Source organism: Carcharhinus amblyrhynchos, chromosome 23 (genome assembly GCF_965287045.1).
Source record: "Carcharhinus amblyrhynchos chromosome 23, sCarAmb.v2.hapA, whole genome shotgun sequence".
In the NCBI taxonomy this organism is placed as follows: Eukaryota; Metazoa; Chordata; class Chondrichthyes; order Carcharhiniformes; family Carcharhinidae; genus Carcharhinus; species Carcharhinus amblyrhynchos.
In genome coordinates, this window is record NC_137346.1 from 37,956,983 (window position 1) to 37,971,195 (window position 14,213).

Consider the following 14,213-nt stretch of genomic DNA (forward strand, 5'->3'; position numbering starts at 1 on the left):
GGTGTTAATTGTAGTTCAATTAAAAAAGTCTCTTTCAAAGAGACTACACTGCACAATGGGCCAAATGGCCTCTTTTGCCATGATATACAATTCTGCACCAACCCATAGTAGATTTTATTTCTGATCAGCAGCACTGGGTGGCATGGCGACACATTGGTTAGCACTGCTGCCTCGCAGCGCCAGGGACCCGGGTTTAATTCTGGCCTTGGGTCACTGTCTATGTGGAATCTGCACATTCTCCCCATACCTCATAGAATCCCTACAGTACAGGAGGCCATTCAGCCCATCAGGCCTGCACCAACATCAATCCCACCCGTCACCATAATTCCATATATTTACCTTGCTAATCCCCCCCAAAACTAGGGTCAATTTAGCATGGCCAATAAACCTAACCCGCACATCTTTGGCCTGCGTGGGTTTCCTCTGGGTGCTCTAGTTTCCTCTCACAGTCTAAAGAGGTGCAGGTTAGGTGGATTGGCCATGCTAAATTGCCCCCAAGTGTCCCAAAATGTGTAGGTTAGATGGGTTAATCATGGGAAATGTGTGAGGTTGCAGAGACCCTGGGTAAAATACTCTGGCAGAGAGTCGGTGCAGATTTGATGGGCCAAGTGGCTTCTTTTGCACTGTAGGATTCAGCGATCCCTCCCACACTCAGGCCTGATGATTGCAGAGACAATTAAGCACACCTTTTCACTGCCCAATATCCTATCAAACAATTGTGTCGCCTGAGCAACATTTCAACATCTCCTTTTGGCATGTATCAGATGCTGAGCTCCTACCGTGTGAGGTCTCCTGAGGTCTAAGAATCACTGTGGTGAGACAAAGCCAAGTGTAAATGGACAAACTGGTTTATTTTTCACAAAATGCTTGAACAAGCAGAATACAGTTTCTATCTATTGCCTCCCAGTCCACGTGGCATACATAAATAATAAAACTCTCTTACTTTTTAAACAGAATATTCTTAGTTGAATATTATTAAGGCTGAATTGAGAAGGGAGTCAGAGGGTATAGGGGGGGTCGGGAGGGAAGTGGGAGTTTAAGCCACAATCGGATCAGCCATGATCTTATTGAATGGCGGAGCAGGTTTGAGAGGGTGCATGGCCTACTTCTGCTCTTAGTTCTTATGTTCAAATGGAAAATACTTACAAGCTGCCTGGTATCTGGTCTGAACAATATGTTTCATATTCAGCTTCGAGTCTCCCTCTCTTTTCTTGGTGTGATAGAGATTTCACAATCTCAGAAAGAGAAGTCAAAAATCGATCTAATGCAGTGTCAATTCAGGTCATTCACTGTAATTAAAAGCCACCGCTGTGGCGTTGAAGATTTCTTTGCTGCTTCCTTTTGGAAATTCTGGACAGTTAAAGGTTAATATTGGAACTACTTTACATTTTAGTGCATGGGGTCAGTTTAGCTCAGTCCGCTGGATGGCTGGTTGGTGAAGCAGAGCAACACTAACAGTGCAATTCCCGCACCAGCTGAGGTTATTCAGGAAGGCCCCAAACTTCTCGACCTTGCCCTTTGCCTGAGGTGTGATGATCCTCAGGTTAAATCATCACCGGCCAAGTGGGAATACGGCTAGCTTATTTTAATATAAAAGTTTTTGCAAGAGGTGACATGAGAAAACCAACATGAAAAGTGCTCCTATGAGAGAATTAGTGACTTCAGTGTGAGTGAATAAATGACTAGAATAATACAGGTAGGCAAAGAGCATTAACTATAATAGAGATAGATAAGCATTAATAAAGCCTCCATTTTAAAGAAGTTTCGAACAGTTACGTTTGTGGGGAGCAGCTTTGGACGAATGGATAGACTATCAAAAGATTCCAGAGCATACTTCGTGTGGTCTGTCCAGCGACGTAGAGGCAAATTGTGGTGAACAAAGGAGCAGGATTTTCAAGGTGTAGAGAGAACATACAACAATACAGCCCCACAGTACAGACCCTTCGGCCCTCGATGTAGTGCTGAGCTATGTCCGAACCCAAGATCAAGCTATCCCACTCCCTATCATTCTGGTGCACTCCATGTGCCTATCCAATAACCACTTGAAAATTCCTAAAGTGTCTGACTCCACTATCACAGCAGGCAGTCCATTCCACACCCCAACCACTCTGAGTAAAGAATCTACCTCAGACATCCCTCCTATATCTCCCACCATGAATCTTATTGCTATGCCCCTTAGTAACAGCTACATCCACCCAAGGAAATGGCAAATGGAATTTAATGTTGGCAAGTGTGAGGTGGTCCACTTTGGTAGGAAGAATGGTAGGAAGGACTATTACTTACGTGGCGAAAAACTGCAGCAGGCGACGGTGCAGAGGGACCTCGGGGTCCTTGTGCATGAGTCGCAAAAACCCAGCCTGCACGTGCAGCAGGTGGTCAGGAAGGCGAATGGGATGCTGGCCTTCATAGCGAGGGGGATTGAATATAAAAGTAGGGAGGTCTTGCTGCAGCTGTATAGGGCATTGGTGAGGCCGCAGCTGGAGTACTGTGTGCAGTTTTGGGCGCCGCACCTGCGCAAGGATATTTTGGCCTTGGAGGGAGTGCAGAGGAGGTTTACTAGGCTGATACCAGAGTTGAGGGGGTTGAGCTATGAGGAGAGGCTGAATAAACTAGGCTTGTACTCGTTAGAGTTTAGAAGAATGAGGGGAGATCTCATTGAGACGTATAAGATGATGAATGGGATGGATAGGATAGAGGTGGAAAGACTCTTCCCGCTCAAAAAAGACAGTAGGACTAGGGGGCACAGCCTCAAGATAAAGGGGGGGCGGTTCAGAACGGAGTTGAGGAGGAACTTCTTCACTCAAAGGGTGGTGAATCTCTGGAATTCTCTGCCCGTTGAAGTGGTGGAGGCTGCCTCGCTAAATATTTTTAAGAAGCGGGTTGATGGGTTTTTGATAAGAGAGGGGATTAAGGGTTATGGGGAGAGGGCGGGAAAGTGGAACTGAGCCACGACAGATCAGCCATGATCTTATTGAATGGCGGGGCAGGCTCGAAGGGCCAGATGGCCTACTCCTGCTCCTATTTCTTATGTTCTTATGTTCTTATGAAATAGTCGAGAAATGGAAAAGAAAATGGCTTTGTTCTCTATATATAATTCGATCTATACAAGGAGAGGCTGGATAGACTGGGACATTTTTCCCCTGAAGCATAGGAGGCTTAGGGGTGATCTTATAGAGGTCTACAAAATAATGAGGGGCATAGATCAGCTAGATAGTTAATATGTTTTCCCAAAGATAAGGGAGTCTAAAACTAGAGGGTATAGGTTTAAGGTGATTAGGGAGAGATACAATAGGGGTCAGAGGGGCAATTTTTTAACTCAGAGGGTGGTGAGTGTCTGGAACAAACTGTCATAGGCAGTATTAGAGGTGGGTACAATTTTGTATTTTAAAAAGCGTTTTGACAGTAACATGAGTAAGATGGCTATGGCCAAATACGGGCAATTGGGAGCAGCTTAGTGGTAAAAACTGGCCAGCATGGACAGGTTGGACCTGTTTCTGTGCTGTAAACCTCGATGACTCTATAATTTTATGATCACTATGGTCCAGTATGTCAATAGTGTCTGTTCCACATGCTATGAAGCATCTCATACAAACTCAAAGCAAGTTGTTATGAAGTAGAAAAGGAAGGAGCCTAGCATTCCTGGATGGTGATAGTGTGATGGTATTCTCAAGGAACTACAGACCCAGCATAATGCTTTGGGTACCTGGGTTCAAATCCCACCACAGCAGATGATAAAATTTGAATTCAAGAAAAATCTTGAATTAAAAGTCTAATGAAGACCATTAAACAATTGTTGTAAAACCCCATCAGGTTCATTAATGTCCTTTAGGGAAGGAAGTCTGCCGTCCGTACCTGGTCTGCACATGACTCCAGATCCAGACCCACATCAACATGGTTGACTCTTTAACGGTCCAGCAAGAGTAATCAGGGATGGGCAATATTCACAGTTAAAGATTAATATCAAAACTACTTGACCTGATGAAGTGTATCCCAGGACATTGTGGGAGGCTAGGGAGGAAATTGCAGGTCTCCTAGCCGAGATATTTGAATCAATAGTCACAGGTGAGGTACCTTAAGATTGGAGAGTGGTAAATATTGTGCTTTCCTTTAAAAAGGGCTGCAGGGAACTGCCTGGGAACTACAGGCCGGTGAGCATCACATCTGTAGTGGGCAAGTTGTTGGAAGGTATTTTGATCACTCCTCAGCCTCCTACGCTCCAAAGAAAAAAAGCCCCAGTCTATCCAGCCTGTCCCCATAACTCAAACCATCAAATCCGGGTAGCATCCTAATAAATCTTTTCTGCACCCTTTCTAGTTTAATTAAATCCTTTCTATAATAGAGTGACCAGAACTGTACACAGTATTCCAAATGTGGCCTTACCAATGTCTTGTACAGCTTCAACAAGACATCCCAACTTCTGGATTCAATGTTCTGACTGATGAAACCAAGCATGCTGAATACAAGGATCTACAAGCATTTAGAGAGGCAAAGACTGATTAGGGACAGTCAGCACGGCTTTGTGAGTGGAAAATCATATCTCACAAATTTGATTGAGTTTTTTGAAGGGGTAACCAAGAAGGTAGATGAGGGCAGTGCAGTTGATGTTGTCTGCATGGATTTTAGCAAGGACTTTGACAAGGTACAACATGGTAGGTTGTTGTAGAAGGTTAAATCTCACGGGTGAGGTATCTAAATGGATACAAAATTGGCTTCATGCCAGAAGCTAGAGAGTGGTTGCAGAGGGTTATTTGTCAAACTGGAGGCCTGTGACCAACAGTGTGCCTCAGGGATCAGTGCTGGGTCCACTGTTATTTGTCATTTATATTAATGATTTGGATGAGAATATAAGAGGCATGGTTAGTAAGTTTGCAGGTGACACTAAGATTGGTGGCATAGTGGATAACGAAGAAAGTTATCTCAGATTGCAACAGGATCTTAGTCAATTGGACCAGTGGGCTGATGAATGGCAGATGGAGTTTAATTTAGATAAATGTGAGGTGATGCATTTCAGTAGATTGAACCAGGGCAGGACTTACTCAGTTAATGGTAGGGTGTTGAGGAGAGTTACAGAACAAAGCAATCTAGGAGGTTTACATTCATAGCTCCTTGAAAGTGGAGTCACAGGTGGACAGAGTGGCATGCTTGGTTTCATCAGTCAGAACATTGAATCCAGAAGTTGGGATGTCTTGTTGAAGCTGTACAAGACATTGGTAAGGCCACATTTGGAATACTGTGTACAGTTCTGGTCACCCTATTATAGAAAGGATATTATTAAACTAGAAAGGGTGCAGAAAAGATTTATTAGGATGCTACCCGGATTTGATGGTTTTGAGTTGTAGGGACAGGCTGGATAGACTGGGGCTTTTTTCTCTAGAGCGTAGGAGGCTGAGGGGTGATCTTATAGAGGTCTATAAAATAATGAGGGGCACAGATCAGCTTGATAGTCAATATCTTTTCCCAAAGGTAAAGGAGTCTAAAATTAGAGAGCCTATGTTTAAGGTGGGAGGGGAGAGATACAAAAGAGTCCAGAGGGGCAATTTTTTCACACAGAAGATGGTGAGTGTCTGGAACAAGCTGCTACAGGTAGTTGTAGAGATGGGTACAATTTTATCTTTTAAAAAGCATTTAGACTGTTATATGGGTAAGATGGGTATAAAGGGATATGGACCAAATGCGGGCAACTGGGATTAGCTTGGGGGTTTTAAAAAAAAAAGGATGGCATGGGCAAGTGGGTGAAGGGTCTGTTTCCATGCTGTAAATCTCTGTGACTCTACTTTATAATTTAGTTCAGGGAGTCAGTTTAGCTCAGTTGCCCAGACGGCTAACTTGTGATGTGGAGCAGCACCAACAGCGTGGGTTCAATTCCTGTACCGGCTGAGGTTATTCAGCCCAGTCAGTGATGCTCACATCCCATGAATGAATAAAAGAAAAATCATTCAAATCAGGAACAAAATGCAGGTTAGACAAAAAAAAAACTGAGGAAGGAACAATGGCACCAAGAGTTGAGACACAATATTTGCCAACAGACAGAACCAAGACTAAAGAAATAGCCTGGGATTCTCCCAAAAGAATTCTAAGTGCGAATTCACACACAAACTGGAGTAATTCCCACTGGCTTTTTCAGCAGGAATTTCAAAATGAATCTCGCACACTCTGCACTGCAGAGTGCACTGGCGTGAACCTTACTGAAAAGCTGTGAGTGGGACTGGCAGCATAGAGCTGAGCGAGCCATTGCACGTGCGCCGATCTGTCAGCATTGAGATTGGCACGTGCGCAGGAGCCCCGCACTGCCGGCCTCCCGATCACTGACCAACCCGATCGTTAGCAACACTGAGGCTTCTCTGAACCGATTATCTTTCATGTCCAATATCACTCTCAGTAAACTGGTACAAATTCATGCAATGTTCTGGTACAGTGACGCATTGACATGCAACAGAACCAGGGATGACAGCTGAAAAATGTATGAATTTAATATTAGAGTCTGGTCAGGAGTAAGAGCAACATTTAAATAATATAGGAAGAAGTGCTTCATTGCTCGCGTTCCTCTTAATCAAAAATTTATTCCATTAAAACTTTTTCATTAGTGCATGACTACTGCCTTCAGCATGAATCTGTTTCTCCTACTAAATCATGATGCTTTTGTCACACATTCGCCTGTAATATTATGCATTAAATGTGGGAGAGATAATTAGGCAGTTGTGAGGCTGGGAGTCGGTGCTAGAGGATCTGGAGGATTGATCGGTCTGGCGTGCGGTGGCAAGCAATGAAAATCAGATAGAATGTAATGGAATATGGCTTCATATTTTAAAATTGAACTGGACTGCTGAAAACAAATTGCTTTCAACATTTTAAAGTCACAAGCTTTTCTACCATCCACAATAAAGGTTATGTCGACTGGGACTATCCTGACTTCCTGAGACTGTTCATTAAGTGGAATGACCTAACCATCTATCTACACGGTACACAGTTAATGCTGAGATGTGCCACCTGTTTATACTGAGACATAACTCACACTTGGAATCAATTTTTACTCAAAATTACAACATCCCGCCCCTTTCCCTCCACTATCTTTTCCCTTCTCCTGAAGGTGTGCATGCAATTGGAGACAGCTACTGTCGGCAATACTTCCCCACATTGCATACACCCCATCTGGGCGTCTAGATGGTGGTAGGGTGGTGATCGTGGGAAGTACCAAAGGGGAGCCCACGTCTGGCTTCACCCAAAATTCTCCCCCTACTCCGGCAACCCACCCCCTCAGCTCTTACACATGCATGGACTAACACATTGACAGACACAGGGAGGGGGGTCTGGAGTCTGTGTTTTCTGTCCGGTGGGGGCTCAGAATCTCACCGGTGAGATTGCACTCTTAGATCTTTCCCGCCCCTCACCGGTGATGTCAGATTCATGCCCAGTATAGGCACCAACCTGCTTCACATGAATTTAAATGGATTTTAATATCATTAACCAACCCCCTCCCCGATGTATGTTGATAGCTGCTGTATATAGACACTGTACCGACGTGGCGTTTTGTTGGTGGGGTTTACAACGGTCCACCCAGATGTGAACCTGTCAATGGGCGTAAAGTATAGCCCCTGGGGGAAGGGGGATTTGGCAAGGCAGTGGCCTGGCACTGCCTGCTGGCACTGCCCCCAGCACAGGCTGGCATCACACCCATGCCAATGTAGTAGCACAAACCTGTGCCAAGGAGCGGACCCCGGTGGGAGCCTCTTGGGGGATTTATTTAGATGTGATGTTGGCTAGGGAGTGGGAATGCCAGTAATACCCATTGGGATGGGGATGGCTGTGGGTGCTGGCTTCAACTGTGTGTGTGGGGGGAAAAGGCCAATGAGGAGTGGAGGTGGGGGGAGGCAGGATGGGCGAGGAGAAGGGGCTGATGGGGGAAAGAAAAGTGCTGAGTCCAATTGGGGTGGGCAGGAGAGACCAAGACCTCCATGGTGAGCTGGGGGGGTGATTTATTCTTGTTATGATTGGGTCACCCGTAAAAATGGCGTCCGGATTCAGTGCAGCCAGGTTTTGCCAGAATATTGAGACCCTGCCCTCTCCATGACAGTGTGGCCCCTGTGATTCTCCTGAGTGATACGTGGTAAGGTCTGGAGAGAAAATCTGTCAGTTTCCCTGGAGAGAAACACACCATTTCTCTTGCCAGAACCAACATTTTTGGTAAGGTCCATCCCCCAGCCTGGTGATTGGAATGAGATGACCTGAGTGAAGTAACACAGGGATCTTCTGTAATTGACAGTCAGAAGAATGACTTTGGTTTTATTTCCCACACCAAGGCAGCTGAGAAAAGTTGGTATAATAACTTGTTTAATCTAATATCTTTAAATGTTTAATATGCTGAGAGCAGTTTGACAACCTGCATTGCCTGTCTTGTCAGAGTTTTGGAGTCACACTCCAGGCATCTTACATTTCAACATTCTGAAGATATGTTCCAGGAAGTCCCCACATCAGTAAGCTGGAACCAGAGAGGAAACTCAGCAAATGTAAAACCAAATTAAACAGAATAAATCCCTTTTATTTGCCTCTCTTTGTTTAACACTGTTTGAAACACAATTTCGCCCCTGTCCAGATCTCCATTCTTTGCTCTTTATCTTGTTTTTCACACCATTTTATCTTCAATAAAATTGCTATTAATTTCCTTTTCTCACTGCACAATTTATATAACTTAATTGCATTTTTTTTTATGTTTGAAAAATATTGTTAATATAAATCAAATGTTTCTTCCATTCACATTCTGGTGAAACTATTGTTACAAGCCGGAGAGGGTGGCTGGAAAGACTCTGTATTTTCCCCACTGCATTGAAGTATTGGCCAGCTTGGTGGGAATGCTGTGAACCAACCACCGATGGGCAATATCTCAATGTCAATCGCAGCACAAGCAGGAACTACCCTGAATATCTGTGCCACTGAGGCACAGCAGACTGAAGTGACACAGCTTGTTGGCTGGCAGGCCTAGGTGAGATGGCAGCAGTCATAGGGGTTTGCAGGATTTCACAGCAGTCCAGCAATTTGTCCCTTGATGGATTGCTGAGGTTCTGGCCTGATCCAGCTAGTATCACCATGGAGATGGAACCAGATGCCTTCCCTCAGAAAGTTAGTGGGCACAGTTCTCCAGACCTGTTCACCCTGGGCTGCTACCTCTCACGAGAAAGCCATCACAGGATTTGTCACAGCAAGATCTCAGTTTCAGATCTTCCACCATCACCGTATCCTCACCCTTGGCAGTGACGTTAGCAGGTTCATGCCCAGGAAGGGCGAGAATCCAGGAATTAGAATTGTTTTAAATGCAGCTCAACGCCGCTGCTTCTGGGATCTTTAGATGTTGTCTCTCCCTGTCCCCGCTCCCATCCCCAACCTCCACCTTGAACGGAGTGCATTTAGAGTTAACCGCATTGCTGCGAGTCCAGAGTCACATGCAAGGACAGCAGATCTTAAACAAATCTAGTGAATCAGATGTGTTACAATCAGTGGTTTAGGGTAATTTTTATTCACATCAAATATCACTATCTGCTGTGGTGGGATTTGAACCAGAGTCCCCAGAGAGTCTCAGGGTACCACCATGTCACCACCTCCCCTACATGTGAACACATACACATGGATAGAAAGCTTGGGAGCAGCAGCAGCAGGGCTGTGTGCGCTGTGTCCTGCTCCGGGCTGAAGTGAAACTGAGACTGGCTCACATGACACGCTTCCCTTAAAGTGATGCCATGCTGCTAAGCCTTAAAGACTTCAGGCAAGATATTCCAGCCACGTTCACCCTGCAAACTGGAAAATCCTGGTTAACGGACCTTTACATGGCCCATCCCCCACCTGCTACAATTCCCATGGTGGGTAGGGTGGGAATATTCCTCCCGACACCTAAATGGCTGGTCCTAGTGAAACAGGAGAGGGATTAAACTGTCACTCAGATTCACCTATTGATACTGTTTCTTGGTTTATGATCAAGGCAGAAATGATCTGCCACAGAGCACTAGAATTACAGTCACGGCAGATTTTACACAACTTTTCAATTTCCTGTGTACGTGGAAAAAGAGCCTTCAACCCAAGAGGCCCCCTCCAATCTGAGATGCTTTGGGCAACACCATACAAAATAAAGGGGGCAGGGGAGGCAGAACAACTGGCTGGAGATGGGCACTCAGTGGCAGGTTGGGATGCCAGTGGGCTGGCCAGCCCTACAAGCCCCCCCCATGCTTGCCTGGCTTGTGGTGCAGCCAAAGACCAGCCGCATCCCTCACCACCACGTCCCCAAAGCCACCGTGGTGTTCTGGCTGCTTGTTCTAGTTTGGAGGTTATTAATGGGGTGGTCGAATGAACACCTTCCCGTTGAGGCACATTCACATTTACCAAGTGCTCCCGCAGTCTGGCAGTCCTCTGATTGGCCCTGTAAACTTTAAAAGGAGCCGCCCACCAGTTTCCATGCCAACCTAAGATTTTTCCCACTTGAAAAGCTTTAATTTCCTCCCCCATTCCAGAGGTGAGTTTTGACCCAAAAATGAAGTCAGTTCCTGATTTGCTGCCTCCTCCCACCCTCCACAGTGAGATTGCAGCCCCGAGTGACTTGAAAGTTTAAAAATCCCAGAGAGCTTTACCTGCTCTCTCAGTAAGGACGGCTGTAACCAGGCTACAATACTGCCCCTTATAAAGGATCACACATATCAGCCAACCACTGCAATTATTTATTTTATGTGTGTGTGTGTGTGTGTGTGTATGTATACACACACACACACACACTGTAAACTGCATAGTGTGTGCGCGCATGTAGAAATACACAAGGTGATGTTAGGATTCAGTTCAGGTGTGATGTTATCTACAAGCCTCAGTTCTGGAGTTACTGGGCAATCGCACCATTGAGAGAGAAATGAGAAATGGAAAGAAAGGCAAATGATTAAAGCAATTATAATGATGGATAGGGGGACTACTTTTGTGAAAAACTAACTGAATAATTGCTATGGCTGTCTAAAACATACAATATTAAAAAGTCTCATGTACACAATTGTGTTGGCACACATTTCCTGCCACACTTTGTGAAACACTTCAAAATCACTCAATCACAGGCAAATTTATTCTGCAATACTGATCAGGTCACCCTTCCCTTGTGATCGACTCCCAGCGCTGAATTCCATTTTCTCAAGAGCAGCAGAAAAGCACAGACAAATACATTAAATCGAAATATCGCCAAGTGTTCCTGTCAATAAACCATGATCGTTAGAATTAGGTTCATTGTATACTTGCATCTCCGACACTCAGCTCTCTCTCACCTCACAGAAACAGATTGATATTAAAATGCTGCGTACTTCAGCCCCCTCTCTCCACAGGTTCTGCACTATCACCCACTTCTTAATTGACTTGTCAATCAAACAAACCCACTATTCTAATCTGGAAGCTGACCTGAAAGTCCATTCACTTTCGAAATGGAAACTAATTATATCTTCCAGCTATAATAGTATGCAGGTGATTCTCCTGGGTGAATTCTAAGTGCTGCCCCCAGCAGGCAAGTTAGTACGTTTGCTGATGGCACTGGCAGCGCCACTGGGATGAGGTTCAACCACATTAAAATGGCACAGTGGTTAGCACTGCTGCCTCACAAGGCCAGGGACCTGGGTTCAATTCCAGCCTTGGGTCAGTGTCTACGTGCAGTTTTTTCTTCTCCCCCATGTCTGCGTGAGTTCCCTCTTGGTGCTCTGGTTTCCTCCCACACTCTAAAGATGTGTAGATTATTTTGAATAGCCACGCTAAATTAGTCCTAGTGACAGGGAGATTAGTTGGGTGAACATAAGTGGTTACAGGAATAGAGCCTGGGTGGAACTGTGGTCGGTGCAGACTCAATGGGCCGAATGGCCTCCTTTTGTACTGCAGGGATTCTATGAAAAAATGCCCCCATGTAAATCACACCAATGTGCCAGCCTCCCAAATCAGTGATCAGATGTTCAGCTGACATTCAGGAACACTTGCTGCTTTTCCTTCTCTCAGAATAACTGAAGGAAGAATAACACATTATTTCTTAGATAAATTCACTGTTACCACTGAAAAAGATTGGTCTCAGAAAAGATCTATGATAGCCTCTACTGCAGCAAGAACCCAGAATATAACCATTGAAACCTGTAAATGAACTGCTCCCCAAAATTTAGTTCATCGCAAGACTAGTTAGATGTTCCATGCAACACCCATTTAAAATGCGATATGATTGAATCAAACCTGTAGTTTTTCACTATGACAACCGTATCTCGTTGGTTCTGTCTTTCACACGTACCCATGAGGTGTAGTGCTGATAATGTACCTGGTACAGTAGCATCAGGGTGGCACAGTACACTAGTATTTTGAGCTTGTATGCATTAAAACAGAGAGATATAGATTTGCACATGCAATGTCTCATGAGTTTCCAATCTCATCTAATCATTGGAAGGTAAACACTCCTGACACAATACCAGCCCTTGCATACCTCCAGCTACCCACCATCTCACTTACAGATGCTGCAAAGAAAACCAGCATAAAAAGACTTACATTCTTGCATAGCAACTTATCCCGTCCTCATGATATCCCAGAGTGCCAATGAGTTACATTGAAATATTAAGAAGGTGAATGTTGATGATGAGAAATCAGTTATGTAGAAAGAGTCTGGTGCTTTAATTAACAGTTTTCAGATGTAGGATCTGGCATGTTTGTTAAGTACAGTATCATTATAACTCGAAGGTCAATTTCAAATCCAAGGATAGGCACAATAGTCAGACTTGTGAAACTACTAAGACCCAATGAAACACCAAATGTTCAAATGGACAAGATTCTACCTTCCTATCTCATCAGAAGCAGGCAAAATTATTTGGATGTCTTTAACTATTATGGATGGTCCTTCTGAGGGTCTCATTGGCTATAGGTTTATGGGAAATAATAGCAGATGAGGTGGCCATTCGGTCCATCAGATGTCTGCTGCCTGGAAGAGATTCATTTTTCAGCCCTTGACAGTAACCATGTTGATCATTGAACCTCTAACAGATAACCATGTGCTGCATGTTTCAGAAGCTTTTAGTCTCTAACACATCTCAGGAGACGGTTGACTCACTCTTCCTACCTGCTAATTTTAATTCAGATATGCTTAAATCAGTTCTGATCAGGTTTTCGCCCAGTCTGGATGAGAAGCTGATCTGGCCAAGGGGCAGTGGGCTGGGAGACTCGCAATGTTTTGACACCTGGCGAGAATCCCGATTTAATCCTCACCCAATTCAATAGGAGCATCGGGAATCCTGGCTGGGACTCTCAGCCCTGGAAAATCACCTCCTATATTTAAACCATTAATATGGTTTAATCCTTAAATCCTTACAGAAGAGCAAGTGTATCATCCACAAGATATCAACATCCAGTCTGAAAGTCTCAGACTTTGCAGAATTTGTACTGAACTTCAACCAAACTGACTAAAATACTAAAAACTGTATCCTTAAAAAGCTGGAACCTACAACTGAAAACCATCCAACTAATACATAACATTGTTAAAAAAGTCATAGTGTCAAAGTAAAATCATACTTCCTGTCAAACCCGATTCCTTCTGCACATCTCTCACTCTGTCTGAAAGGTGACTGTTTCCTTTCCACCGGGTGCAGCCAGAACAATGGCCAGGTTTTTCCCCTCAGTGGCAAAAGGAATGATTTCACAGTTCACCTCGCACACATTTACCATCTTGTCAGCAGCGATTTCTGCTAATCCCACGTCTGAAGCAGCGTGGTGATTTCTACAGCGGATCTGTGGTGTCTGTCAGCAGGTCAGGGTCAACTAACCAGACTGACAAATCCTCATCAAGACACGCAGGCCACTGTCTTACCACCTCATCCCAGTCCACTTTCAGCAAGGCAGGGTGGTGAGCTAGGGACGGGAGGCCTCCCCTGATCTTAGCAGCAATTTAAATTTTAATGACATGCTTGGCAGGGTTAAAATTGGATACCCTGGATAAACGTCAATGACACTATAAAGGGATATGGGCCAAATGCGGGCAATTGGGACTGGCTTAGGGGCTTTAAAAAAAGGGGAGGCATGGACAAGTTGGGCCAAATGGCCTGCTTCTATCCTGTAAGCCTTTACACCCACAGGTTACAGACAGAGATAACCTACTCCTCCACTGCTAGAGTCATCATTAAAATCAGTGTAATGCATGAACTTGGAGTAAAAGGAAAGTTAGTGTCAGTACATATAGGAGCAAGTCAGGT